Genomic DNA, 27,815 nt, shown 5'->3' on the forward strand with positions numbered 1-27,815 from the left:
GAAGAATGCAGCCCTGTCAACACCCTGACTACCCAGCAAGACTTGTCAGGCTTATGACCTACAGAACTGTACAATAACAAATTTGTGCTGTTTTAAGCCACTAAGCATGTAATTTGTTATAGCAACAATAAAAGGCAAATACGATATATAGAAATATGCAGAAAAATAGATATGTGTTTTTTCAATTGGAATTATCTTCCAATCAAGTACCGATGACACCATCCACTCTAGTTCTTTTAAGCATAAAATAAATGTATTAAAGGGTATTAGGTAGGTCAAAGACTCTTGCACAGCCAGCGAGGCTGATTTTGAAAGCTTGGTTTGCAGCTTGGATCAAGCCCAATCACATCATGAAGCCTCTGCAGCAGGACACCTCTGCCATTACTGCCTGGATCCGTCATGCCTGGGACTGGCCTCCCCGCAAGCTCTGAGTGCCACCTACAGAGCTAGATGTCCACAGTGCCAGGCTAGCCCAGGTCTCAATGTCCTGGCCAGTCACACCACCCTTGCAGGCACTTCTTGTGTGGAACTGAGGTCTTAAACCTGCACCCCCAACTCCAGAAGCATTTTTTAATTTTGCTGAAACTCATAAAGTGTGGGAATGATGAAAATATAAGAATAGTGCTCAAATGTGGTGAGACAACAAACATGAGCAATGTCTACTACAAATGCCACGGGCCAGTCCAGGTTGCTCGTTTCAGTAGTTACTACTTAGTCCCATCACTCATTAACTTTGCCTTCCTGGATCCTAACAGCACCCCAGTCTGCTAACCATCCAGTGCTTCAGTGGGAGAATGAACCAACCACTCTGGGAGTGCTGAAGAAGAAGAAGCCTTAGGATTGGGGTTTTAGGATTCTGAGCTGTGCCTCTGGGTAAGTAGAACATGGAGATTCCAGAGAAAACACAGTTTTATAAATATATGAAGCTGCAGAAGTTTCTTGGCCCATGGGGTGGACATAGTTGAGTGTTACTGAGGCCCAGGGAGTGACAAAGAACAGAAGGGCAGCAGGTGAGAGGTAGCTAGGGGCAGACCATAAAGGGTGTAATTAACTGTGCTAAGAAGTTTGGCATGCATCTTAGAGGCAATGCACAGCCACTGAAGATTTTTAATTAGGTAATTGAAATTAGGCAATATTTTAGGAAGATAATTCTGGCATTGAGTATAGACAGATACTGTCTAACAGACAGATAGGAAGGAAACAGAACAGGCAATAGGACTTCCACATATTAAGAAAAGAAGTTGAGGTGAGCCAAGGCCATGGCAGTGAGGAAGGGCTCATTCAGAACTATTCAGGAAGGAGAATCGGTAGGTTGTAGTCGTTGAATAGATCTGGCTGGCGGATAGAAAAAGAAGATTCAAAACTCTTAAGACTTTTCAGGATTAAGCAAATAGGGAGGTGCTCTTGATTCAATTAAGAAATTTAGGAAGTTAGGAAATACAAGGAAAGGTTTGAAGAAAGATAATAATTTTGGTTTATACTCGTAGATTTCAGATGTTTATAGGATATGGAGGTAAGAGGAAATTGGACACAATGGTCCAGAACTTTGAGAAGAGCTGAGATGGAGACCTCGATTTCAGAGTCATCACAGGGATGACTCAAGCCTGGCTTGGGGGAAGAAAGATGTCTCAGCAAGAGTCTATAAAATAGAAGACGGCTGAGGATCCATGACCGGACAGGTGCAATATGATAAAATCATCTGGGCCTCAAGAGTCCTGTGCCTTGCTACCCAAGGTGAACATTTTTAATGTTATAAGGCACCAAATCAGGTGTGAGGGGAGGTCAAGGTGTGCCTGGTGGGTGTGTGCCTGTGGTTAAGACTGAAGTCTGTCCCCATGTGTACCAGTATTTCCTTACCTGGACACAGTTAACCAAAGTGGCCAAATGGCCAATTTGCCCAGCATCCCAATTCTAAGGGACAATGCCCTGTTTAGGTAGCCATGGCATGTAACACATGGCACTGCTCCAACATGGCAAGATATTTTGGAGCAAGAGTTATCAATACATGGTGACCAGGAACACATGGTTTATATCACCTTGCTTAAAAGATACTTGTCTTGTAGGAGATTTCAAATAGGCAGCACCAGGAGACTGAGCATTTGGAACCAGTAAGAACACAATGGCCAGGTCCAAGTTGAAGTTCTCAGGCCCCAGAAATCATAGGCTTGCAGAGAAACTGGGTAGTAAAGAAAATGAAGCGGATATCAGAGAGAAGCAGAGGTTTTATGAGCAAGATCACATGCTCATAAGAGAGAAGAATCCTGACTCTGACAGCTTTTTGGTGATGGTCTTCAGACAATTCTGCTCCACTTCACACCGGTTTTCCTCTTGGGCAATTGAAATAAAAATAATTGGTCAAGCTGGGCACTATGGTGCATGTTTGCAACACCAGCAGCTCAGGAGGCTAAGGCAGGAGGATTGCTAGTTCAAAGCCAGCCTCAGCAACTGTGAGGCGCTAAGCAACTCAGTGAGACTCTGTCTCTAAATAAAATACAAAATAGGGCTGGGGATGTGGCTCAGTGGTCACATGCCTCTGAGTCCAATCCCCAGTACCCCCCCCCCCAAAAAAAAACCTGGTCAAATACCCATGAGCAGGACTCAGCCAACTTAACATTATGCTTATATATGTTTAATGGGTTCCCTGTATAATTGATCCACACTCCTAATTCTGGCCACAGAGTCTTTCTAATAGTTAACACAGAGATAAATGCCAAGAATGGCCATCTCTAAAGGAACCCAAATTCTAAACTAATGAAGTCTGAATTAATGAGGTTTTACAACCCTGCCATTGTCACTGGGCTACTGTTTGTAAATATGGGCAAATTTCATGAATTGGGCTCACGGTCTAGACTGTATTTCTCATATCAAATGCCATCATTTATCCTAAGCCTGTACCACTTTACAAGCCAGAAATGGTGCACTGAGTTTCCCAGGACTATTTGAAATGTATAGTCTTCCTTTTCCTGGGAGGAAACAGGCTCAGTGAACTTTTCCTGGAATGACATTTCCCACCAAAGCATAGGGACTTTTTAGGGCTAGTGAATGATCCCTTTTCATAAGAGAAAGTATGTAAAATGGTCTCTGGGAAATCCCATTTGCAACAATTAGTGCCAATTTATGGATATTAATCCAAAATCAAAGATGAAGACCCAGAAGAATTTCTTCCAAACACTGGGAAGAACAACATAGATCTAAGACCTGCTTAGGAAAGCTAACCATTAAGTTAGACTTCAGAAATATGTGCCTGTTTTGTTTAAAGGGAGACAGGAAATGGCCTATATTATTTTTGTACATATAGATACATATATATGTATCTATATGGTTATATCTAATAAATATGTGTACAATTTAGTCATTTATGTTCAGGAACAGGTCTTAAGATCATTTCATTAAATACAGACATACAAGGGATCCCGAGTTATCCCATACATGAATTTATCATGGACAAATCTTTGGAAAAGTCCCTGATTATATAAAAATAGACATGCTCAGATATGCAGACTTTATTTAAAAGTGTCCATGTGTCTGAGTATGTATTTCACACATGCATAATTACCCACAGAGTCCTTAGCAGCTAAGATATCTCATGTCAGAACTGAAGACAGAATCTGTGTGTGGACAGAAATAGAATCCCTTGTATTTACAACTTACTTTGCACTTTTCAATGCATTTTCATAATCTTAGATATTTTAAAATCACAAGTGTATTAGGTAAGTTCTGCAGATATCATTATCCAATTTGACAGAAGAAGTGCAAAGATATAGTACTGAAAGTGAGGCTGTAGTACTGCATTTCTCTGGTTCTGGGTAGTACTTATTTAATTGCCAATAATCAGAAACCTCTTCCTTCACACACATGATCTTGAACACTGATGTGCCTCCATATTCTATATTATAAGATATATATATATATATATAGAGAGAGAGAGAGAGAGAGAGAGAGAGAGTGTGTGTGTGTGTGTGTGTGTGTGTGTGTGTGTGTGTTTTGCTGGAGATCAAACCAAAGGCCTTGCACATGCTAAGCACAGATTCTACCAATCAGCTACATCCCTGGCTCCTGGAAGTTAAGTATTTTTAAAGAAGTCTTTCAGAGTTGGCTTTAAACTGCAAGTGTATGCTCAGAAAGGGATATGATAAATGGAGATCAGATAAATTTTGGAATGAGACTGAGACCTTCCTTCTTTTCTACATTTGGAAAACAGTTATTTATTGAGCACCTACTGTGTGCCCCCATTGCATTGAGCTAGGTATCATAGTGGTACAGGAGTGTACCGGAGAAATAAGCCATGGTGTTTGTCCTTGGGATATTCAAACTAAAGGAAAAAGAGACCATAAATAACTGGAAAACAGAAGCAATTATCAGGAGGCAATGCTGGTCCTCTGGGGGCTGAGGAAGGATTGGGATAAGATAAGGGGGGAAAGGTAAGGGAGGGAGGGACTAGATGGAAAGATGCTGGGGCGGGACCTCCAAGAGACATGTGGAACAGTTGTGAGAGGGGGGACCAGGACCTTTGTGCGGTTCGCAGGTCCTCTGCCAGGTAGGTGGAAATGAGAGTGCTACTATCAACTGAAACCAAAGCTTCAGACCTGGGCCCTGGCTTAGCCAACATTTGGGAGAAGGACATTCTGAGCCTCTGAACTGAATTGACCTGGCCACGTGAAAAGATACCTAACTCTGTTTCTGCAGCTGACCTCTCAGATTTTGTATCATTCTGGAGCCCAAGTAGTCTACACAGCAGTGGACGAGGAGGGGAGGAACCAGAGAAAGCCTGGGCACAAACCAGAGGACATGGACTTGGCTGAGATAGATCTTTATTAAGCAATGCTCAGAGGTGCTCTGTAGCCCTGATATGCCACAAAGCAGGATGGAATGATACTACAGAGTGACCACAAGGCTGTCCTCAGGAACTAATAGGCTGTCCACCAGAAGTTACCAAGCTTAGAGTTTTCTACAGTCTTGACAAACCGTCCTTAAGGGAGCCCATTTTGGAACATCTCCAGAAGTTTTGAAGATCACTAGAAAAAAATATGGACTATGGATCCTTCTCTATCCACCACCCTGCCAATCTGTAGCCCCGGATTAATCCAACCAGTGATTTTTTTCAGCTTCTATACACAAGATGATTCATATTTCTTGTAAAAATCATAAAAACTGGAATCTTTGAGTAGAAGACATATACATTCTTCCCAACCTCAATGGAGTCTTCAGTATTGTTTTTGTACTCATCCATCCACACACACACACACACAAAAAAAATGTTTTAAATGCTTGCATTAAGGCTAAAGATACAGCTCAGTGGTAGAGCACTTGCCTAGCATGCACCAGGACCTGAGTTTGATCCCCAGCACTGAAAAAATAAAATAAAAACTTAGATTGTTCTCACTAAATAATTAACTCTCCTTCCCATTCTCAATCTGCCACAGAGACATAATTCATTCATTTATTCAGCTGTTAAACATCTACCCTGCACTAGGTACTGTGCAAAACAAATGTGCAAGACCAAGCCCTGCAACTGGGCACGCCATGCACAGCAAAGAGTCCCCAGCTAAAAAATAAAAAGACATGAAAATAACTCACCAGTCTTTGACTCTGGTACACAGCAGTATTTTCCTGTGATTTTTTTTTTTAATTTCACAGAAGAAGAGGTTGGCAAGTAGAAAACACTTTTCTGCAGATTATGAAAAGGTGCCCTTTCTCTAAGTTGCTTCCATCCAGGGAGGGTACTTGTTTCTAATTCACACTTGGAGTTGAGGGAAATCTGCCGTGACCCACTAAGGTCTGTGATCACATAGAGATAGCATTCAAGAAGGTGGGTCAGACAGACAAGTCATTAGAATAAAACATGCTATATGAGAGGTATGTGTTGGAATATGTTATCGGAACTTGGAAAAGAGGGATTTTGACTTTTTAATTTCATAGAAGGAGGAGCATCTAAATCATTCTGAAGCCTCCTTGATTCCCTTAAACCCCCAAACATGACCCTGACCTTCATTTTTGGCAGCTGTCTCTGCCAACTCCTTTATAGCAGTAAGCAAGGCCCCGGACTTGAATTTTCTACTTTTAAATATCCCTCTGCATCCCATCACCTTTTGCTCCTCCTCTATTTCTGTCACTGGCCTCATCTCTCATGTCCTCTGGAACATCGCCCCATTGCAACAAGGACTTACAAGCTGCTTTTGCTAAAAGCACCGGTTCTTGGTTTAGTCCTTCAGCTGCCCAATGGGTAACTAAAAGCAGGATTTAGGGGGAAAAAAAAGAAGCAGCATGGCATCTCTGCCTCCATTTTGCATCTGTCTCCTTTGTCCTGTGTCACCCTGGATTTCAGGAACAACAGATCTGACCCATAAACATCTTTTTTTTTTTTTTTGGACCAGGAATTGAACTCAGGGGCACTCAACCACTGAGCCACATCCCCAACCCTATTTTGTATTTCATTTAGAGACAGGGTCTCACTGAGTTGCTTAGCACCTTGCCATTGTTGAGGCTGGCTTTGAACTCACGATCCTCCTGCCTCAGCCTCCCGAGCTGCTGGGATTACAGGCGTGCACCACCGGGCCCAGCTCTGATCCATAAACATCTGGTGAAGAATGGAAACTACCTCCCTAGCAAAAGTAGTTCTCTGAGGGCTTCCAGCAAGCCCCCACCTGGCCAGTCTTGAGAGGATAATTGACCACTGCTTGACTGCTTACTTTTGGGTTCCCCTGTCTATATAATTTGGGAGCTCATGTCAGCACCCTGAAAACAGGGCTAAGGACACTAGTTCTCTTGTCTTCCAGGTATAGATATTATTTTAGTCAGCTTTTTCATCTCTGTGACTGAACAACCCGACTAGCACAACTCTAGAGGAGGAAAAGTTTGAGGGCTCACCGTTTCAGAGGTCTTAGTTCATAGAAGGTTGGCTCCATTCCTCGGGGCTGGAGATGAGGCAGAACCTCATGGTGGAAGAGTGTGGCAAAAGGAAGCAGCTCACATGAGGATCAGAAAGCAAAGAGAGAGCCTCCACTCTCCAGATACAAAATATATACCCATAGCCACGCCCCTAATGAACTACTTCCTTCGCCACACCCCACCTGCCTCCAGTTACCACTCAGTTAATTCTAGCGTGGATTAGTTCACCAATTAGGTGAAGGCTATAACCCAATCATTTCCCCAAACCTTGCATTGACTCACAAGTGAGCTTTTGGAGGACATCTCACATCCAAACCATAACAGCTACACTAATTAAAGTTCCTTTTCTGCTTATCACCATTACTTTTCCCATTTAGATTTTGGGGTGAGTGGCCTGAATATTTGGGAATCCCAGAATTGGGTCTTTGGCCTGGGGCTATCAGTTCTCCATTCTCCCTCATACAATGTGGCTTCATTCCTGGCTCTGATCCCTGAACCAAGAAAGGTGTTCATACTTCTTATGTCTTGACACATCCCCCAATCCCTACAAATTTTCCATAAAACTTCTGTATTTCTCTCTTCTTCTTTATTGTCAAAATTCTTCAACTAAAATCTTCTTTCCCAATTTTCTCATTTATTCATCACTCCCTCACATCAGGTACTAAACATCTTTCTATTTGCCTGCTATTGTTCTAGGTGCTTGTATATGATATACTGATTTATTCCTTATAATAATATTGCCTGACAAACACTATTATTATCATCCTCACTTGTCAGTAAAGAAAACTGAGCACAGAGTGTTTAAGCCATTGAGCCCAAGATCACATGGCTGGGAAGTGGTAGAGTAGGGTTCTGATGTAGGCTCTCTGGTTCCAGAGTCTAGAATTATTGCAGAAGGCATATTTGGAAATCATGCTCAGTTCCTGGTCCTCCCTAAGAAACTGCGAGCCTTCCCAAGCTGATAGGACCTAAAGTGAACAGATCCACTAATAGACTGGACTCAACCAAGATTCTCACCATGACAAACAGAAGAGGTGGTTTTGGGCAGCCGACTTTCTGGTTCCAATCCCAATATACCCTGTTCTTGGATACCATTAGACAGTCTATAGTGTGTTTAAAATAACCAGCGGCCCTTCTCGGTTGAGCAGTTTCTGTCGCTGTAAGTAACCCAGTAATGCCTGTTTGAATCACATCCTCCTAACTCCCCTGAAGTTGATCTTTTAAAGGTTGTTGGCCATCTCTAAAAACTCAACTCCAGTGGCCTCTTGGTTCTGCTCTACCTTTCTGCAGTATCCCATGCAGTCTCCCACCTCCCCAAACCCCTCCTGTGATTCTTTCCTCCAAGATTCCCCTCACTGCCTTCTTTACTAGGCCAGATGTGGCTCATCTTCTACGACCTGGCTCAGGCATTCTCATCCTAAGGCTCAAAATGCCCCCATCCCATGCTCCCTAGCCACCCGCTGCAAATGTTTATCATTGCATGTCCCATATAAACCAGATATGGTTGGATATTATATATTCCTAAGAAAAAAAATAGCAAGCTCCAGAAATGCACAGGTAGTAGGATCTGTTTTATGTAAAAATCAGATATTTGCACGTAAAACAGACAAGCAGGTCATGTCACTCACTTGCCTAAATGCTCCATTGAATTTCCAGGTGTACCTAACAAAATACGAAGGGCAGACCCAGTCTACAGAGCCTACAGAATAGGACCCTGCCCGCCTCCCTGACCCCTCCTCTGTTTCTGTCTTACTCCATTCACACTGAACTGTTTTCCTATTTCTCAAAAACAGCTCAATTTGTCCCCACCTGGTAAACCATGTGTGTCCCCAGATGTTGTCTCGCTGGCTCTGCCTCGTCACTGAAGATCCAGCTCAAGGCCCCCACCAACCCGGCCCACAAGGTCCCACTCCTGTCATTCTCTTTCACATCACTGTTCTATTTTCTCCAAGAACTTGGTACTCTCTGAAAGTAACTCTGTATTTGGTGTTTTTTGTTTGTTTGTTTGTTGTTTGTTAGTTTGTCTATCTCTTTTTTGTTGTCAGTCAAACTTTTGGAATTTGGAACAATCTTCCAGACAGCCTAGTCTGCCCAAAACTTGTGACACTAACCACGAGTTTCCCAAAGCACCACTTTGATACAATAATCAGCAGGAAAAACTCACAAAATTCACTGGAAGCCATCACATTCATGATCATATTTATTACAGGAAAAAGGATTCAAATTAGGACCAGTCAAGGAAATCGCTGCACAGGATAGAATTTGGCAGGGGTCCAAATGTGGGTCTCTTGTTTGTCTTCTCCCCATGGGGTGGGTCATAGATGGTGTTACCTCCTTCCAGCTGCAATAGCAATATATATATATATAGTCATACGGGGGAGGTCACCCAAGCTTCTGTGACCAGAGTTTTTATTGGGGCTTCACTATATGGGCATGATTGACTGAATCATTGCCCACATGACTGAACTCAATCTACAGCACCCTCCACCTTCCCCAAGGTTGAGCTGATATCACCCAGCCTAAGTGATCCGCCATGAGCCTTCCGGTTAGCATAAACTGTCAGGTGGGGCCTGAGTGGCCCACCATGAATGAACCACATTCCTATCACTGGGGGAATTCCAAGAGTTTAATTGTCACTTCCTAGTAGCCAGGACAAAGCCCAAACCTCTTCGGGGGTGAGGCCAAATTCCTTACTACACATCTATCTACTTTCCTACTAAAACACAAACTTCTGAATTGCAGAGACTAGACTTTCCCATTCCCCACGGTGACCACAGCAGTATAGACAAATGTTATATATATATAAAAAAACATTGTGTCTGTGTGTCTCTACCCAAATACAACACAAATGTTATCACACACACATACAGACACTATTCTATTTGGCTCCACCCATTTGAGGTAAATATCAAGTTACATTTCTAATAAATGACTAAGTTCTCATTTCATCAATCATGAGCAATTCATCCTTCCCTCCCAGATGACTCCGAGGAGCAGGTTCTCACTGAGGCCAAAATGATCAGTTACTGTTATCCTGCCCAAGACAAAGACAAATGAAAATGGAAAGTTTGGTCTGTGTGCCAAAAGCTCAGCCCTGCAGTTATTGCTGTCATCGCCCCTCAGAACCTCTGCCTCAGGAGATCCACATAGTCCTTCATCAGGGCCTGCACCTGCAGGGAACACCCTGTGGCCAAGTGCCTGTTCACTAATGCCAGAATAACCCAGGCTCACTGGCAGCAGCTCTCAGGCTGGCTGTAGTGACTCTGGATTGGATGGGAGGTGACAGGTCTTTCTCCAGAGTTCTGCCCAGCTGTGTGTGCTTCATTCATGCTTAGCAGGTCTGAGCTGCTGAAGCTCTTTGGGGTCACAATATTTTCAGTGCACACCCACCCTCAGCCTTTCCATAACATGTGGCCATAGACCAAGGAACAGGGGAGTGAGGGTTCTGTTTTCTCTCTGTCTGAACAAGACACCTCCCTTCCTTTTTCTTTCTTTGCCATCAGTCTGTGAGACGTGTGCTAATGACCTGGGACCTCAAGTGAGAGCAGTGTTCCTCCCCTTCCTCGTTATAAATTAATGGAGACAAAAGGATACTGGGGTTTTCACTCCCTAACTTCATCGACCCCAGTGTCTGAGCTTTAGGCTTCTGTGAAACCAAAATGTATTCTATTATACTTTTCTCCTAAAACAAACGACAGATGGACACTAGTCTTATATCCACTACCTAAAGGAAGTATGCAAGTGGTTCCTTCCAGAAAAAAAAAAAAAAAACTGTTCCTAGGTAAAAGAGAAACTAATAGCAATTTTTAAATAACTAAAGGCACCAAAAATATGCATGTATGCATATGCAAATATAAATGCAGAGAAGCCTGAAAGGGAGAATGGGCACAAAAACATTAGCATAGGTTATTTCTGGACAATGGAAATTCAAGTGATGTTAGTTTTCTTATTTATACTTTCTATACCATTAGAATATTTTATAATAAATATTTAACACATTTTATAATAAAGGTTTTTAATGTTAAAGAAAAAACTGCAATGTTCTAGCAGGGTGGGAAGATGATCAAATCATCAGAAGCCCCAGTTCATGGTGCCATAACGTCCTAGCTTGGTTGAAGCCCTTGCCTTGTTTTATTTATGTATTCATTCTTTTTATCCCCCCATTGCCCATTCCTGTTCTCCTTGACTGGAAACTGGTCTACTATATTTGTCATATATCTTTATATCTTGTCATACTCTTATAAATACATAGTGCTGCTTTGGGTGAGTATATATTTTTATTTACATAAATGTTCTTACATATCTATTCCTCTATCAGACTATGACATATACACACGCCCTAAAAAGATAAGAGCCTATTTTTATTTGGAGTCCCATATAAATGATGGAGTCTGGCACAGAGGAACAGCATAAGGAAATGTTTATTGTACTGAATTGAAATGTCACTGCCACTCTTCCCCCAAATCTCACATTTCCTGAACTTTAGAGACATTGCATCCTCCTAGTTCTCGTCCTGCCTCTCAGTCTTTCACAGGTTCCTCCCTCTTCTCAAGCTTAACTACAGGTGTTACCGGGTCTTAGCCCTGGTCTCTCTTCTGTCCTGACTCTACCTGACCCACCACCATTAGTTTCATCCAATGCTTTCATTTTGGCATAGGTATAGCTATAACTGTCCTCTCCAAAACCTGTATCAAAAATTTATTTGTCATTTTAACAATATTAAGAAGTGATGAGACTATAAGAGCCCTGACCTTATGGATGGGATTAATGCCATTATAAAAGGGCAAGTCCGGTCCTTCACCCTTCTATCTTCTATCTTCCAAAGACACAGAGTTTCAGGAACCATCTTGAAATCAGAATCACTAAACCTGCTAGCACCTTGAACTTGGACTTTCTGGCTTCTAGAACTATGAGTCAATACAGTTCTGTTCATTATAACTGGTATTCTATTATTGCAGCACAGAAGACTGAAATGGGTGTTTTCCAAATCTAGTTATTTAACCTTACCTTCTTTGCTAAGCTATGGGCCTCTCTCTTCATCTAACAGCTTAGAGTTCCATCCACATCTCACACCATAAACCCAGCCCTGTACTCACCTTTCCTCCTGGCCTTCTGCTTTCTCCTTTGTCCTCTCTCACTGGATCAGATATTTTCATTGTTTGGAATCTTCAGTCTCATCCTCAATGAAATCGTCTTCCCTTCTCCTTCACTCTGCTGTCTAGATGGGATAACTCACCAGATCCCTTCATTCCTACCTAATCTAAAACATTACTAATTCACAGCCAGGGACTTTTCTGGGTGCTGAGAATGTAGGGGTGAGCAAGTCAGAATAATTTCAGAAGACAGAAAATAGACAAATGAATAAACATTGTGTTGCAGAGTGTGGGTAATGCTGTAGAGAAAGTGAGCAAGATGGTGCGGATTGTGAGGGGCGTGAGAAAAAGCATCTTGCTCCACAGGATGAGAAAGGTCTCTGTTCTAAAAAGACCCAGGAAAGGAACGAGCCATCCAGGTTCAGGGCCAGCAATTCTTGTAGAGAGAGAGAGAGTTTTCCACATTCAAGGGCCAGTAATGAAATCTTTGTGACTAGAGCTAGTTGAGAAGGTAGTACCCATAACTGCATGAGGGTGAGGTTGGGCAGTGGCCACATCATGGAAGACCTTGGAAGCCTCTTGAAGCATTTAGACTTTTTCTAAGCAAGATGAGAAACCAAAGGGCACATTTAAGCAGAGGAGGGATCTGACCTGATTTGTGCTTTTTTAAGTTCCATTTCACTGATGCATGAAGGATGAATTATGAGGGAGGGGATGGGAGGGCAGGAGGCAGAGCAGGAAGATGAGTTCAAGTTTTTTTTTCAGCCAACCAGGTAAGAAGTAGTGGCTGCTTAAACTATAAGAAGGCAGTGATCGTGGCAAGAAATGAGCCAATTTGGGATGTATGTTGGAGGGAAGCCTGATAGAACTTGCTGATAGATTGGATATGGAGATGAGGGAAAGGGAGGAATCGAGTATGACTCAGGAGTTCTGGTATAAGCAACTAGGTGGATGATAATGCCATTTCTTGAATTTGGGACATAGAAAGAGGATTGGAGCCAGCTGGCAGTTGGGTACAGCAGAGAATTAAGAGTTTTCTTTTAGACATGCTAAATTTAAGATTCCAATGAGGCGCTCTGGTGGAGATGTCAAATGACAGTTGGATGTAACAACATGAGGAAAGCTCTGAGATGGAGATCCATTCAGGAGACATCATTATCAAGGTGCTACTTATGCCATGGGAATATATAGACGACCAGAATATTTGTAGATGGTACAGGAAGAGAAGAGATCCCCCAGCAAGGTCCTGAGGCACTTCGGCATTTAGAGGTCCTCTCTGGAATGAGGAGGCAACAAATTGGATGAGAAGCAGAGACCAGTAAAAATAGAAAAACTGGGGAAAGTATGATGGCATGAAACTAAGAAAAAAGTGTTCTACAGGGAAGACTGGGGCCAAATATACCAACTAGAACTGAAAAACCAACATAAGGCTAGAAAGCCACCCATTGACTTCAGGATAATAGAGAACGGAGAGCAATTTTGGTAAAACAGTGCTGTTAGCTAGATTAGAGCAAACTCAAAAGGAGTTTGTAGGTGAAGAAAATAGAAGTAGTATGTGTGGACTGTACAGCAAAAAAAACTTGAACTTGTCTATTTCTTAAAGAAATAGAAGCTGTGTGTGTAGACTTTGGAGCAGAAAGCATGAAATTGTCTTCCTGCTCTGCCTGGCTAAAGGTGTGGGGGGGCATCAATGGAACCTTTTGTGAAGATGGGTAGGAATAAAGCAAATTTGTGGGTTGGTGGGAATGAACTTTAAAGAGGGAGGAATGATAATACTGGAGAGGGGAGGAGTCAGGAAAAAGAACAGCAGAGTGGAGGTGCTGATCTTTGATCCAAAGGGGGCATTTTTCATCCTGAGAGGAGGAAAGAGAGAGTGTAGGCTGTGTGCACCAGGTGTGTGCCTGGTGATTGGGAGAAGCTGGAATTCTCCAGCAGTTTCCATTTGTCAATGAAGAGTGATAGGAAGTCATCTGCTATAATGAAGAGAGGGGGTGGGTAGGAGCTGAGGAGGGCAAGGGGCAAGCATGAAGCCCCTCTAGAGGGGGTCCTTACACACTTTTCCTCCTCCAAGTGCAGATATGACCACTTGTTGTCTCCATCTGTACCTCCACTCTGGCCTCCTGATAGATGCACACCCCCCCCCATGTCTAGCCACTCCCTCTATTCTTCCCCGACCCACCCTTTGAAGGGATCCACCTAAGCCACAGATCTGTTGGGCCTTGGACACCTTTGCTGGGCTTCCCTGTGTAAGAGCCAATGTTCCAAACCCAAACCTGGGCATCCAGAGGTCTCCATTTTCTGGCCCACCTTTGCATGTGCAGGCCTAGTACATCCCCTCTCCCTCTATCTTTGACTGAGCTACTACGGCCTATTCCCTAGTGTTAAATCTCTCCCTTTTTTTTTTTTTTTTGTTCGGACTCTACGTAATGCCAGGCCGACCTTCTTCCCTCTTAAGAAGTTCTACGCGTGCTTCAAGATCCAACCCAAATCCTACTTAGTTCAAGAAATTGACTAGATCCTTCAATTAACATGAATTTCTCCTCTCGTAGCGCCTTATTCCTTTAAAACTTATGATAAAAGATCAAAGTTTGCCTTGTATTATGATGTGTGTGTCTACATGTGTGCTTGTGTCTGTCTCTAAGGAGGGAAGGAAGGAAGGAAGGAAGAGAGGAAGGCAAAGGTGGAGTAAAGAGGAAGGAAAAGTGGAGGTACTTCATGGACCCCTCTTGGTTCCCCTCCATGCCTTATATAAAACTCCTCAACAGTGCCCCCCCCCCAAAAAAAAAGGGCAATGTGGCAGTGGGCCTCCTGGGCTTCCTGCAGCCCTTCCCACAGTGCCTCCTTCTTAGATGTCCAGTAATTGCATCAAATCCTAACAAGCCGCTCCGTACCCAAAAAGAGCAGTGGGAGGGAATTGAGAGAAATAGGGCAGAGAGATGAAAATGTGATGTTGAAAAATTCATGCTAAAGAAAGCACGTGCTCGCCCTCCCCTCCTCTGCATCCCATCTGAGAGGAATCTGGCAGAGACCTGGCTTTCCAGGCACATGCAGAGACCATGGGAAACTCTGCCAAGTCTCTCTGAGGGTAACCGAGAACCTCTAGGGAGTGCTGGGCATCCACGTGGGTGCGAGAGAACAACACTTGCTTCTGGGGGTCTGGGTTGTTGGGAATGAAGCGGGGCGCGGTAAGGGGACAGGGGCCTGGGAGGTGCCCATCTCCATCAAGAGCTGCCCAGTACACGACCTCTCTCCCCTCCTGCTGAAGTCAGGCCTGGCAGGCATTGCCCTCCGCAGACCCAAGGCCCCGCGGGGTTTCTCTCCCTTAGGAACCCTGACAGGCAGGGCATGGCCCTCGGTGACAGCCAGGGCATGGCCCTCGGTGACAGCCAGTGGTGGTCTGGCTGCACTTCGTGGAGCCCTGTTTGCTCTGAGCCTGGGATGGAAGAGTTGAGGGAACCGAGCTCTGGTGGCCTGAAAAAGCCCCATCTCGTTCCCAGCCCTGGCCTCTTGCTCCCCTCCGAAAGCACTGCAGAGGCTGCGGCCTGATCAATACCCTGCGCTCATCTATCCAGGAGCTGGGCTCGCGATTCCCGGCAAGAGGCCGCGGCTCCGCTGCAGAGAGGCGGCTCCGGCTGCTCGACAGCGACCCCTGGCGACCGTCGGAAACACTCTCCGCAGAGCGTCAAAAGCTGGACGCCGGAGTATTAAAAAAAAAAAAAAAAAAAGAAAGAAAGAAAACAGGGTAAGAGATCCGCACCCCCAGATGGTGCAGGGCGGGAGGAGAATAAAGGGAAAGCCAATTTTGCTTTCTTGTAATATAAACAGGAAGGAAGGGAACAATCTGTTGGGGATGGTGGGGGCTGATGATGGGTAATGGGGTGGGGGGTGGAAATGTGAAAAGCTGTTTATAGTTGGAATGGAATCTGTTTAATATGATGCTTACACAAAATAAGACTTAGAAGTTTTTCCCTGCTCTGAACCTTGCTTCCCTCGTCTTCATTTTAACTAGCAGTGAGCTTTGATCCAATTTTCTCTTTCATGCTTCTAAACCAGGCTATATTCTGGGAGAGGCATCTACTTAGGGAAATAAAGCCTGCTTTGGCTGCCTCTGGCACCTTCAGTAAGAGCCCGTGTAATACAAGAGTTGAGAGCCTGGTCATTGGAGGGAGATTCTGTAAATCCAAGATGTCACTGATGAGCTGTGTGGCCTTGAGCAATTCGCTCAACCTCTCTGAACCTCTTTCTTCCTTGTCCAAAAGACAAAGTGTAAGCAAAATGTAGCTCTAAGATTGTGATGATAAAGAAGCGTCTGCTTCATGCCTCCCTCCAGGACAGAGACGTTGTCCAATCCTCATTCTTCATTCCTTTCGCTGGCAGGAACTTTGAGGCCTGACTGTGGTGAACTGAGGTAGATGATAGGCCAAGTGCCTGTGAGCAGCAAGAGAATGAGTCATCCATCAATTTCCCTGATTCCTTCGCTTTCTTTCCCATCAATCCACACTGCCCTCGAGCCCAGGCCTGATCAAGCAAGCCCACGAGGCAGCTGTGCACAATGGTACGTGTGGTGCAGGTGTGTCTGGTGCACCAGGGGCCAGTGGGCATGGAGTCCTCCTGGCTTGGAGTGGAGCCCGATGCCTTCTGTGAGCTCTCTGCCGGGGGCTCCCATGAGGGAAGGGTCTCAAGAAACCCCCTACCCCTAAGGAGTAGGGTCTGACTACAGAGGTGTGGCACAGGCACAGGAAAAACCAAGCAACACTGAGTTTTAAAATCATGATTATAGTTAAAGGGTCAACTGTGGGGCTAGAGGAAACCAGAGAATGAAAACTGACTCAGCCACCTGAACCCCGAGAGTTACAGAGAGTGGTCCTGGCAGTGGGCAGGCTTGGCCTAGAGTAGAAGGGCATGTCACATTGGGCCCCTTTGCAGGGCGGGGCAGGAGTGCTGGGCTGTCTATGGCCCCAGGGCCTGAGGGCATATGTTATCTAGGAAATGACTCCCCTCCAAAGGCTCTCTCTGAAAGTGTGACTACCCTGTGCCCATCTTCAGCTGATCCACAACTAAGTTCCCAGGGATAAACAAGAGGAGAGAAGATGGGAGTCTGGTTACTCAGGATTTTTTAACCACTCACTCACTCATCATGCCCTTACATAATCACCTATCCATCCATTTATCCATTTAGTCTTTTCACTCAATATTTCATTTAGACATTGTTACGTAATGTGTGTATATGTAGCACTGTGTCCTGTACTAGGAAGAGTACAAAATAATTATGTCCTTCCTTCCCTTCTCCCCTAAGTAAGTGGCTGCAGTGGATTACTCGATTTGGAAGACTCTCCTCTCTGTCCCACCTCATCTGCGGGACCCTGTAAGAACTGCGGGGCTCATTCCAGTGAAGAAGCAGGGCCCTAATGACACAGATCCCTTGTTTTGATTAACAAACCCTCTCCCAATGATTCTAATTACTTAGACTTGACAGATCCACCCACCCACTTTCTAAAGGGACAGAGGAGAATAGGATGTGCCGGTCTCTTAGACTTGGGTACCAACGTGCCAAGCTCTGCTCACGTTTGACCTCTAATGACTGACATGCGGGCTGCTTCCAATCCATCCCTGGCACAGCTCACCCCCTGGGGTGTTCACCTGGAATCATCCCAGTCGCCTTGCCCCCTGCCTGCTGCCTCTCCCTCCCACCCCTGCCTTCCCAGGACTTGGGACAATCCACGCTCTTTCAAATATTTTCTGTGTGTCTTTAGCGGTGGCAGAATGCTGTATAATTATCTCCCAATTCATCAGGCTCCTTAACAGGCAAGTGCCTTTTTCCAATGAGTTTCTCTGGCTGAGCCACCGATGGGCCTTGTTGCTACGGAAACCGGAACGTTTCTTCCTCTATTTTAATGGTATGTTGAAAGCGCCGCGTGTGTGCCTGCACACACTCGGAGGCTGCTCGTTTTTTAAGCTCCCTTTTTTCCTTTCCTACCTCTGCTGACCTGTCTGGCATTCTCCCCCTACGTCACATGTTGTGCACTGGTCCCCTCCTCATCCACCGCCCTGTGGTCCCTTCCTGCCTTTCCCCTGCCTCCACCTCCCCCAACCCTTCCATCTGCTGTTCTCAGCTGCTTAAAAAGACATACCAGTTGGCTTCACATGAAATCTAAGAGGGAGAGGGAAATAGAAGGTAATTGTGGAAACAAAGCTTTGCAAAAACACCTTTGACCAGCCAGGTGTTTCCTGCTGGAAGGCTCTGTGGCTGCGCCTGGCCCTCTTCCTAGAACAGGGGCTACTTCAGAGGAGGGGAGGGGATGGAGGCAGAGCCCCGAGACACCATCTGCTGCTGATGCTCTAGGGCATGGAGGAGGCCACCTCACCAAGTCCCTGGTTTGGTTCAAGGACTGTAGGGGGGGGGGGGCTCTGCTGAGATGGTTATGGTTTGGAGATGAAGTGTCCCCCCCAAAAGCTCATATTAGACAATACAGAAATGTTCAAGGGTAAAATTATTAGATTAGGAGAGTTGTAACCTGATCGGTGGATTAATGTATTTGGTGAATTAATGATTTGAATGGGTGGTAACTGTGATGGGGTCGGGGGGCAAGGCTAGAGGAGGGAGGTTCCTGGGGGTAGGCCTTGGGGATTATATCTTGCCCCCATGGCTCCTCTTGCTCTCTCTGCTTCCTGGCTGCCAAGAGCTGACAGCTTTCCTCCACCACGGCCTTCTGCCATGATGCTCTGCCTAATCTCAGGCCCAGAGCAATGGAGTTGGCTGACCATGGACTGAATCTCTGAAATCATGAGCCCCAAATCAACTTTCCTCCTTGAAGTTATTCTTGCTCAAATAAATATGCCAGGCACTGTTCTAGGCCCTGGGGAGACAGCTGATCCCTGTCCTCCACAAACATGATCTGCCCTCTGATCATTGCCCAGACAGCGTGGTAAGTGGGAGAGACAAGGTGACATTTGGGCTCTGGAGTAAGATCAACTGAAGTTGAGCCACTGTTTCCTAGCTATAACCTTGGGTGAGCAACTAAGGCTCAGTTTCCTCTTTAAGGCTCAGTTTCATAAAAAGCATCATAATAAAGTTTTTTTCTGCAGATAAAATAATGAGTATTCATTAGCATACTCAATAAGTGTTTGTTGCTGCTGTTGTCCTTATTATTATGGTTCCTGGGGTCATACAAGGGTCATGACAAAATGAAGGTGACTAGAGAGGCAAGCAGGGAATCACAAAAGAGGGCATGTTCTAGGTGGACCAAGGGGGAGGAACATCCTAGTCAGAGGGACCAGCAGTGTGAAGCCTGAGGTGTAGATGAGGGTGTGCTGCTGTGTGGCTGCAGTGTCCCATATGTGTGTCTGGGTCACAGGTGTGTTGGGCCAGCCTTGGCTGTGAGGACATGATGGCTACCTTTAGGAGACTGAGCCTGACCCTCCAGTTGTCTGAGCCCAGAAGGTCTGAGACTGGAGATTGGCACAGGAGATAAACCGTTTAGAGAGAAGAGTTTTTTCCTTGTGATACACGAAATGCCAACACTAAGGGGCTCCTGAGCCTCGCTCGCTTTAACAGTGATGCCGAGTGATCCCAGTAGCTCCCCACACCCTGATCTCATCCTCCCAGTGCACTCCAGCCACACATCCCTGCACACTGGAGAATCAGATTCTGCCCACCGCAGCTGGGTAGCCTTGAACCAGACACTGATGCAGTGGAGCGGTAGATGAGATGGCCCCAGGAGTCTTCCAACTCTTGATCGCATGACTATAAATTAAGGCACTTAAAGGAGTATTGGCTGGCACTGGTGGTGGCATGGTTGGCCAAGAAAAAAGATACCACGCACATCAAATAGTGTGACATTTGGAGCAGACACGTGTAAAGCGGAGATGGGACGTGGCTCGGTGATGGAGTGGGGACAGAGAGGAAGAGGTAGTGGGTGGCAGCACCGAGGCTCTGTGACTGGCCGGCTAATTCCGTTGTGCTTGGAGGTTGGAAAACAATGGCAAGGCAAGGTCAGGACTGGATGCTCTGGGTCTGGTCTCTCGGAGAAGGAAACAGAACTGCAAGAGCTGCTTCCAGTCACGTGGTTCATCCGCCCTCCTCGCTCAGCCCTGAGCGAGCGTTAGTCCACACTTTTCTCTTGGCTTGTGTTCAAAATAACAAGTTCCAAAGGAAATCCATACTTGGTCCAAAGGTAACAAGGCAATGAGCGGAAAGTAAGTTTCCCATCTTGGTCCACTCCACAGTGACCGCCCATGACTCGCATCTGCACGGCCAGGATGAACATTTGCATTGGGGGGGGGGGGGGCGTTCATTGCCTCTCAAGAACTCCTAGGGAGGCTTTTCCCCTGATTGACTGACTTGTATTCTACATTTATTCAAAACTCTTAGACTGGATTACTTCTATACAAGTATACACACATATTTTAATGGGTTTGGGTTTGATGAAGCTTGTATAGAAAATAACATATAGTAATACTACTTTATTATAATACATACAATATTTTTAAAGTAAGGAAAGGGCAGAGGAGGAAGGGGAGAAGCATGGGTCTACTCCATGCAGGATGCTAGGAAAACGTCTCCATTTGTATTATCCTGTGTGGGCCTCACAACACCCACATGAGGTAAACACTCTCATGGCTTTTTAAACACACTAGGAAATTGAAGTCAAGGTCAGCTGAGAGACTTGCAAGGGTCACATGTCTAATCAGTGATGAGGCCCACAGTCACATTCCTGCTTGCCTGGTTTCAAAGCCTCCGGCTGGTCTGCCATTTATACTAATGAATCAGAGGACATTCCTTGATCAATAACAGGGTGGACTTTTGACAAAGAGCCACTTAACACTTGGATCTCCTGGGCCCACTCTCCAGAACCTGGCTGGTTGCCAAGGCTCTTTATCCCATCTCCTAATCCTCCAAATTTTCCCAAGTTGCAATATCACCCTTTCGCTCTTTCTCTTCCCCATCAGAATTCCCGTCCTGACCATTCCACAGCTCTGAGCCCCAGTTGCTGCGAGGAAAGCAGGCTCATGTAATCCATGCAAGAGTGTGAGAATCTGTTGGCTGTGTTTTTACTCTACGAATGTTGTTTGCTTCATAAAATGTGATAGACTGAATGACTGATCGGTGAAGTCAAAGACAGTGAGACAAAACAAAATGATTAATTTCATGTTGAAGGAGGAAAGAGATTTTGAATCCAGCGAGATTTTTTAATGGCTTTATTGAGGTATAATTGACATACAATAAACCGCCCATACTTAAAGTGTACAAAGTGATGTGTGTTGGCATAGGCAGACACCCACGAATCATCTCCTCGCTCAAGACAATAAACTCACCTGCCATCCTCGGAAGTTACTTCTAGTTGGGCCACGTCTGTTTTCGAAATCCCTTCAATTGGCCCAGTTCCTAAGCAACATGACTTTGTGGATAATGGTGGCTTCAGCAAAACCATGGCAGGACTCAGTGACATTTTTGTGAACTAAATGTAGTTTCCCAACCAAGGGATTTTTGAAATCTGTTTACAATTTAATTTTTGAAATCTGTTTACAATTTAATCTGGTGGGAATGAAAACCTGGCTGTAAACCTATTTGCCAACAAGAATCATGTGGGGTGATAATCTCCAGAAAACACACAGTGACCTGAGACCATATTCTGCACAGGTCCTGGTCAGGAAAGTATATTTGCATTTGAGATGGGAGATTCTGTGTTGGAAAATTCCGACCAAAGTGAGTTCATGGTTCAGTCCCACAGACCACATCAGCAGATGTCACAGCAGGTGACCTCACATAGCCGAGAGGGCCAGAATGGCAGAAGCCAGGAAACTCTCCATTATAGACAACTGCAGGTAGCTCAAATGTGGGAGTGGGGAAAGCAAAGACTCTGCCAGGGCTGATCACTAGACTGTGGCGTCCTCCAGGACAGGAAGCTTTGCTTTTGTGTCCCTAAGGTCTAGATTTCCTAGTATAGGCCTGGAAGCATGGTTTGCAAAGAATTGCTGAATAACTAATTGAATACTTGTTTGTTCGGAGGTGCTCTTTGGATTCCCTTACAAATGGGGTTCTCCAAGTGGCTACCTGTGAAAACTCTACCACTCCAGAGATGAAGAAATCCCCTGGGAGAAAGACTCTCAATGGGGCCTCTTGTGTTCTGGGGACTTTTTTTTCTTTTTTCTTTTTCTTTTTTTTTTTTTTTTTTTTTTTTTTTGTACCAGCGATTGAAATCAGGGGCACTCAACCACTCAGCCACATCCCCAGCCCCATTTTGTATTTTATTTAGAGACAGGGTCTCACTGGGTTGCTCAGTGCCTGGCAGTTGCTGAGGCTGGCTTTGAACTCTATATCCTCCTGCCTCAGCCTCCTAAGCTGCTAGGATCACAGGTGTGTACCACCAGGCCCAGCTTCTGTGGACTTTATTAACTGAGCACTTAGTAATAATAGACACTGTGTGAGATTATGCTTTGATGGCAGAGACAGCCAAGCTCATAGACAGCTGTGGAAGGGGAAGAACACACAGTAAAACAGCACCTGGTAGGGGCACCTCACCTCTCTGGGGGAGTCAAAGAGGATCTTCTAGAGGCCATGACTTCTAAGCCTCATCTCAGCTACCTGAAGGAGTATTGCTTTCAGATTGGGTATTCCATATTTTGTATAACCCCAAGCTCAGCTATTTAGCTTTCTCCTCTGTAATAATGTTCCACTTCAACCCATTAATAACAAGTCTAGGGGCAATCCTATTCTAGAGTAAATGGGATGAAAATACCTGGGAAATAACATGGAACATGGGTATGTGAACCACCATGACACAAAAAGATTAATGGAGAAAATGAGTTTCTTGGTAAAATATTTGTGCATGAGGTTCTTGTTTTTATTAGAACACTAAAGTCTGTCTTAAAACACATTCAGAGAATGCTTTCTAGATAAGGAATGGGTAAAGGGACCAAGGTATTTTAGTGAGCTTTCTCACTGCTGTGACTAAAAGGCCCAAACAGCACAGTCCTTGAGGAGGAACAGTTTATTTGGGGGCTCATGGTTTCAGAGGTCTTAGCCCATAAAAGCCTGACTCCATTCCTGGGGGCTTGAGGTAAGACAGAACATCATGGCAGAAGAATGCGGCATAGGAAAACAACTCATGTGATGATCAGAGAGCAGAGAGAGAGACTCCACTCTCCAGTTACAAAACATATACCCCATAGCCACACCCACCATGAATCGCCTCCTCCAGCCACACCCCACCTGCCTCTAGCTACCGCTCAGTTAATCCCATTAGGGATCAATTCACTGATTTGGTTTAGGCTATAACTCAATCATTTCTCTTCCAAACCTTCTTGCATTGTCTCACATGTGAGCTTTTGGGGAACACCTCACATCCAAACCATAACACAGGGTAGAGAAAAAAAGACAATGGAGTGGAGAAATTAGGACGATAATAAGACTAAAAATTCAAATGGCGGGGATCATACAGAGGAGGAAAGTTGGAGAGGGGAAAGCAGGTGGAAGGTTAATGTGAAAACTAGAGAATAAAAAAGCTGTTGGGGAAGTAAAGAGACAATAAGTGTAAAAGGAAGAACCTACATTCATGCATATACATTAGGAGAGGGGGGAAAAAACAAGATAAAGAACAAAGGAACTGAGGGTGTGAGTGAAGAGAGAATGGAGAAATCAGTACCCAAGGGAGCCATCTACTGCCCCCAAAGAGAAGCATACAGCTCAGGAAACAGGAGAGGCATCCTGTAGATAGGCAGGATAACACGGTACAGCCCAGCTCCACGCCCATGCTCCATGTGGAACCCCCTCTATAGGGACAAGCTGGAGACAACTATTCATGTCACAAGAGCTGGGAGAATCATGCTCCCAAGGACATCCTCCCCCAATCCTTCTCCAACTCCCGGAAGCTACACTGTTCTCTAAGACAGGATGGCAAAAAGAAGACTGGGGTTTCTAGAAGTCTTCAGAGACTGGCCCCCTGATGTAGCAGTGAAATCTCTGCTTCAACAGCTTTTATTCAATGTATTCAGACCAAGAGAATAAGTGCTTAATGAGGATGCTTCAAAAGTTCCCATTACAGGAAGACTGCCTGACTGTATCATAAAATATGCTCTGGCTACTCAAATCTTGAGATAGTAAATGTTCCCTTTAACAATCTAACTTTTTTTTAATGTAGTAATTTCTTAGTCTATTTTCTTTTCTGTTAAAGGCATGCAAGGCTTTCCCTGAATTCTGGTGAAGTTTCTTTGAATGGTTGTGCTGATGCAGACATCCTGCCCAGCATAGTGGAGAGTTTGCACCACTAGGCCAAGAGGGCAGTAAAGAAACTCATAACAGGAGGTGGACGATAAGGCTGCATTTGAACAGGCAGCAAACAGGACCACTGCAACTAAATTAAAGGACATTGACAGAATTAAACAGATTTACTAAATATCATGAGGCCATTGTTGATCAAATCCAAGATGACCGTGGAATCCTTCTCACTCCACCCAGGGAGAATAGCAAACATCAAAGATAATATTCATTTTTCAAGGTCACATAAGTAGGTCATCAGAGCAGGAGATGGAATTCTCAGTGGACGGAGCAAAAGTGATACCCTTTTTTTATTTTTCATCATAGTTCACTTCTTGGGTTTCTTCTCTTCCTAGGATTGATTAAGACAATACCTGAGGCAACCTTCTGTCTACCCCTTTAGAGTCCAGATGAGGTCCAAGGAATCTCAGAAGAAAGGAGACAGTCCATCTAACTAAGGCTCAGGGTGACTGGGGCAGGTAGAGCAAGACTGACCTCTACCTTGACAGGATGCTCCTCTTTCTAGGCCTCAGTGGTCTCTAGGGAGATATTTTCTTCTAGTGGGGGGATGAAAAATCATGGAGCGATGGTCATTCAAACTGCCTGTTGCATCCTCTTCCTGTCCTGGTCCTCTTTGCTCAGCAAGAGTACATGACAGCCAGAACCAAGAAGATCAGAATACAGAGCTCCAAGTTCTCTTTACCTCTAATAATCTATGATTGGGAGGCAAGGACACTTGACCTCTTTTCTAGGTCTCTGGGAACCAGCAAGTATCAACGCAAACAGAAAAGCAAAAAGTATTAACTCCGAAAAAGCATGGCATGTTGAAACTGACAAAAATTTATTTTTAGATTATTAATTGAATGTCCCCTAGCTGCTAGATATGCATCATTTAGTATTTCATAGAACTCTGCAAGGTAGCTATTATTATGCTCAGTTTAGAGGGGAGGAAACTGAGACTTGGGGAATTTGAGTAGCCTGTCCAAGTTCTTAAAACTAGTAAGTGGCTGAGCTGGATCAGTCTGACTTCTGCCTGTGACTGTCAAGCCATCCCTCTTGGAGAGAATATATGTAACATGATTGCTCCTGTCACTTAGGTCCCAGAACATCTCCCCCATGGCCCCATACAGCTGCACACACTTCTGACTCTCACTGGGGGAGTTTTTCCCAGTCAGGTGTGCGCTGCCTGGCCAAATGAGACATGATTGGGAATAATTGTGACATGACATGGTCTGGAATGAGGAGCAGATGGGGCCTGAGTACATGGAAACCCTTTGGGGTCTGATTTCAAGGGAAGGAGACGTGGCCCTCTTAATGATTTCCAGCGTGCTTTGGCAGAGGAGCCAGGGAGGAAGGGTGACAGCCATGGTGGATGTGATTGGCAACAACTGAAGCTGAAAATCAGCTCCTGCCTGCAATCCTAAGTCATCCTTCTCAGCGTGTCCAGCCCTGAGGCCTGGAGCCAAGAGGCGTCCCATGGAAGGAGCAGAAAGGCAAGGCCAATGAGGATAGCTGTCCATGGTGAGGTAGAGATTCCAACCCTGACTGGGCACACCAGCATTTCAGATCTTGGAGCAACAACTGGATTGCAGGCAAACCAAGAGAAAGGGGCAGAACTGGGAAGTCCTCACAGGGCCTGGCTCCTAGTCCCAGGTCATTTCTACCCCTAGCTGTGGGACCCTGAGGAAATCACCAACTCTCTGAGCCTCGTGCAAGAGAGTTAAGCCCCTTATAATTCTAAAATATTCTTCTTCTAACCTGAGCCTATTCAATACTCTATCTAAAAGTATCCTCTTTATGGAAATCAAGAACAAAAATACCTTTTATGAGAAAGAGAGAGCCAGGGGAGTCGCTCAGTAGTGGAGCACTTGACTAGTGTATGTGAGGCTCTGGGCTTGATTGCCACCGTACAAAAAGAAAACATAAAGAAATTAAAGAAAAGCAAGAAGGGAAGGGAAGGGGGGAGGAGAGAGACGGAGGGCGAGAGGGAGGGAGGGAGGGGAAATGGCAATACAGGGGTTCAGCCCAGAGTGTGCCATACACATAGATTGGTATCCATCTTGTCATCCCAAAAGCATGAAGGAAGAAGTCCCTTTCTTTCCTTCCCTGCATCTCAGTCAGGAGGCCTTTGACTGTAAACAAGAAGTTCCCCTAATTCAACCAATTAAAGCAACACGGAAATGGATTTCATAAGAAGTCCGGAAGCATGCCCACTCCTGAGTTGCCAGTTCATCCCAAGTTCTTCCATCTTTCCCCTGTACTGTCCTCCAGGTCCAACTTTATCCTAGTAATGGGTTCCCCATAGTGTTACCAAGATGGCCACTAGACTCCCAGGAGTCATTGCCAGGCAGTACAGTGTTTGGCAGAAGAAAAAAGTCATTCTCTTCCCAAGCATCTCTGTAAAGAGCAAAGGAACGTCTCCCCAGAGCCCTCTCATGCTTCACCGCAGGACTGGTTCATATGCTTTAATCACAAGCAATCACAGCTCTCAGGGGTGGTGGCACCATGGCTGACTGTTCAGGGTGTCCTGAGAGGCTGGGAGAGGCAGAAGCTCCATCAAAATCAGGGCTCCATCAGCACAAAAGAGCTGGATGTCACTGTGGAGCTTGTAATGGTGACAAAGACAGAAATTTGCATTCCAATACCCTTTTTCTCTTCTTCCTTAGTAACATAAACCCTAGTGTTTAGCTGGATGGTTTGCCACCCAGAATTAAAAATAACATTTCTCCATCTTTGTTTTCCACTAGTCTGTGTGGCCACGTGATTAAACTGTGGTCAATGAGACATGAGCAGAAGAGCTGTGTAGAACTTTGAAACTGAGGCTTAAACCTGGCATGGTGGTGCATGCCTGTAGTCGAAGCAGCTCAGGAGACTGAGGCAGAAGGACTGTGAGTTCAAAGCCAGCCTCAGCAATTTAGTGAGGCCCTTAGCAACTTAGCCAGACCCTGTCTCTAAATGAAATATAAAAAAAGAATTGGGATGTGGCTCAGTGGTTAAGCACCCCGGGGTTCAATCCCCAGTATAAAAGAAAAATTTTTTTTAAATATTGCTTAAAAGGAGTTAACTCAGCCTAGAGACCTGCTCACTCCATTCTGCTTTCCTCCTCCTTTCAGCCTGCAATCCAGATGTGATGAATGGATTTCCAGTAGCCAGCTTGCACCCTGAATTAACAGTGAGGATGGAAATCACATCCAAGGATGGTACGGGGTGGGGAGCGGGGAGAAGAAGCTAGAGTCCCCTGGTAACTCCAGAGTCATTCTACCTGCCCCAGACTGCCTGTCTCCATATTTACAAGAGCCAATAAGCTCCTGTGTATTTAAGCATTATTTGTTTGGCCTGATGATTACCACAAGTATAATTCCTAACTGCTACAGCCAGCAGTGAATGCTACACTATGAGCTAATTTATTCAGTTGACTTTGTTATCCCATTGACAGAAGGCAAATAAAACAGGATCAGGCAGTGAGAAGTTTTGGAATCCAACAGATCTGAGTGCAAATCCTGCTTTTGCCATCTACAGGCTGTGTCTACTGGTGACTTCACTTCTTTGGGCTTAGTTTTACCACCTATAGAATAGAG

Source organism: Urocitellus parryii, chromosome 5, assembly GCF_045843805.1.
Source record: "Urocitellus parryii isolate mUroPar1 chromosome 5, mUroPar1.hap1, whole genome shotgun sequence".
Lineage (NCBI taxonomy): Eukaryota > Metazoa > Chordata > Mammalia > Rodentia > Sciuridae > Urocitellus > Urocitellus parryii.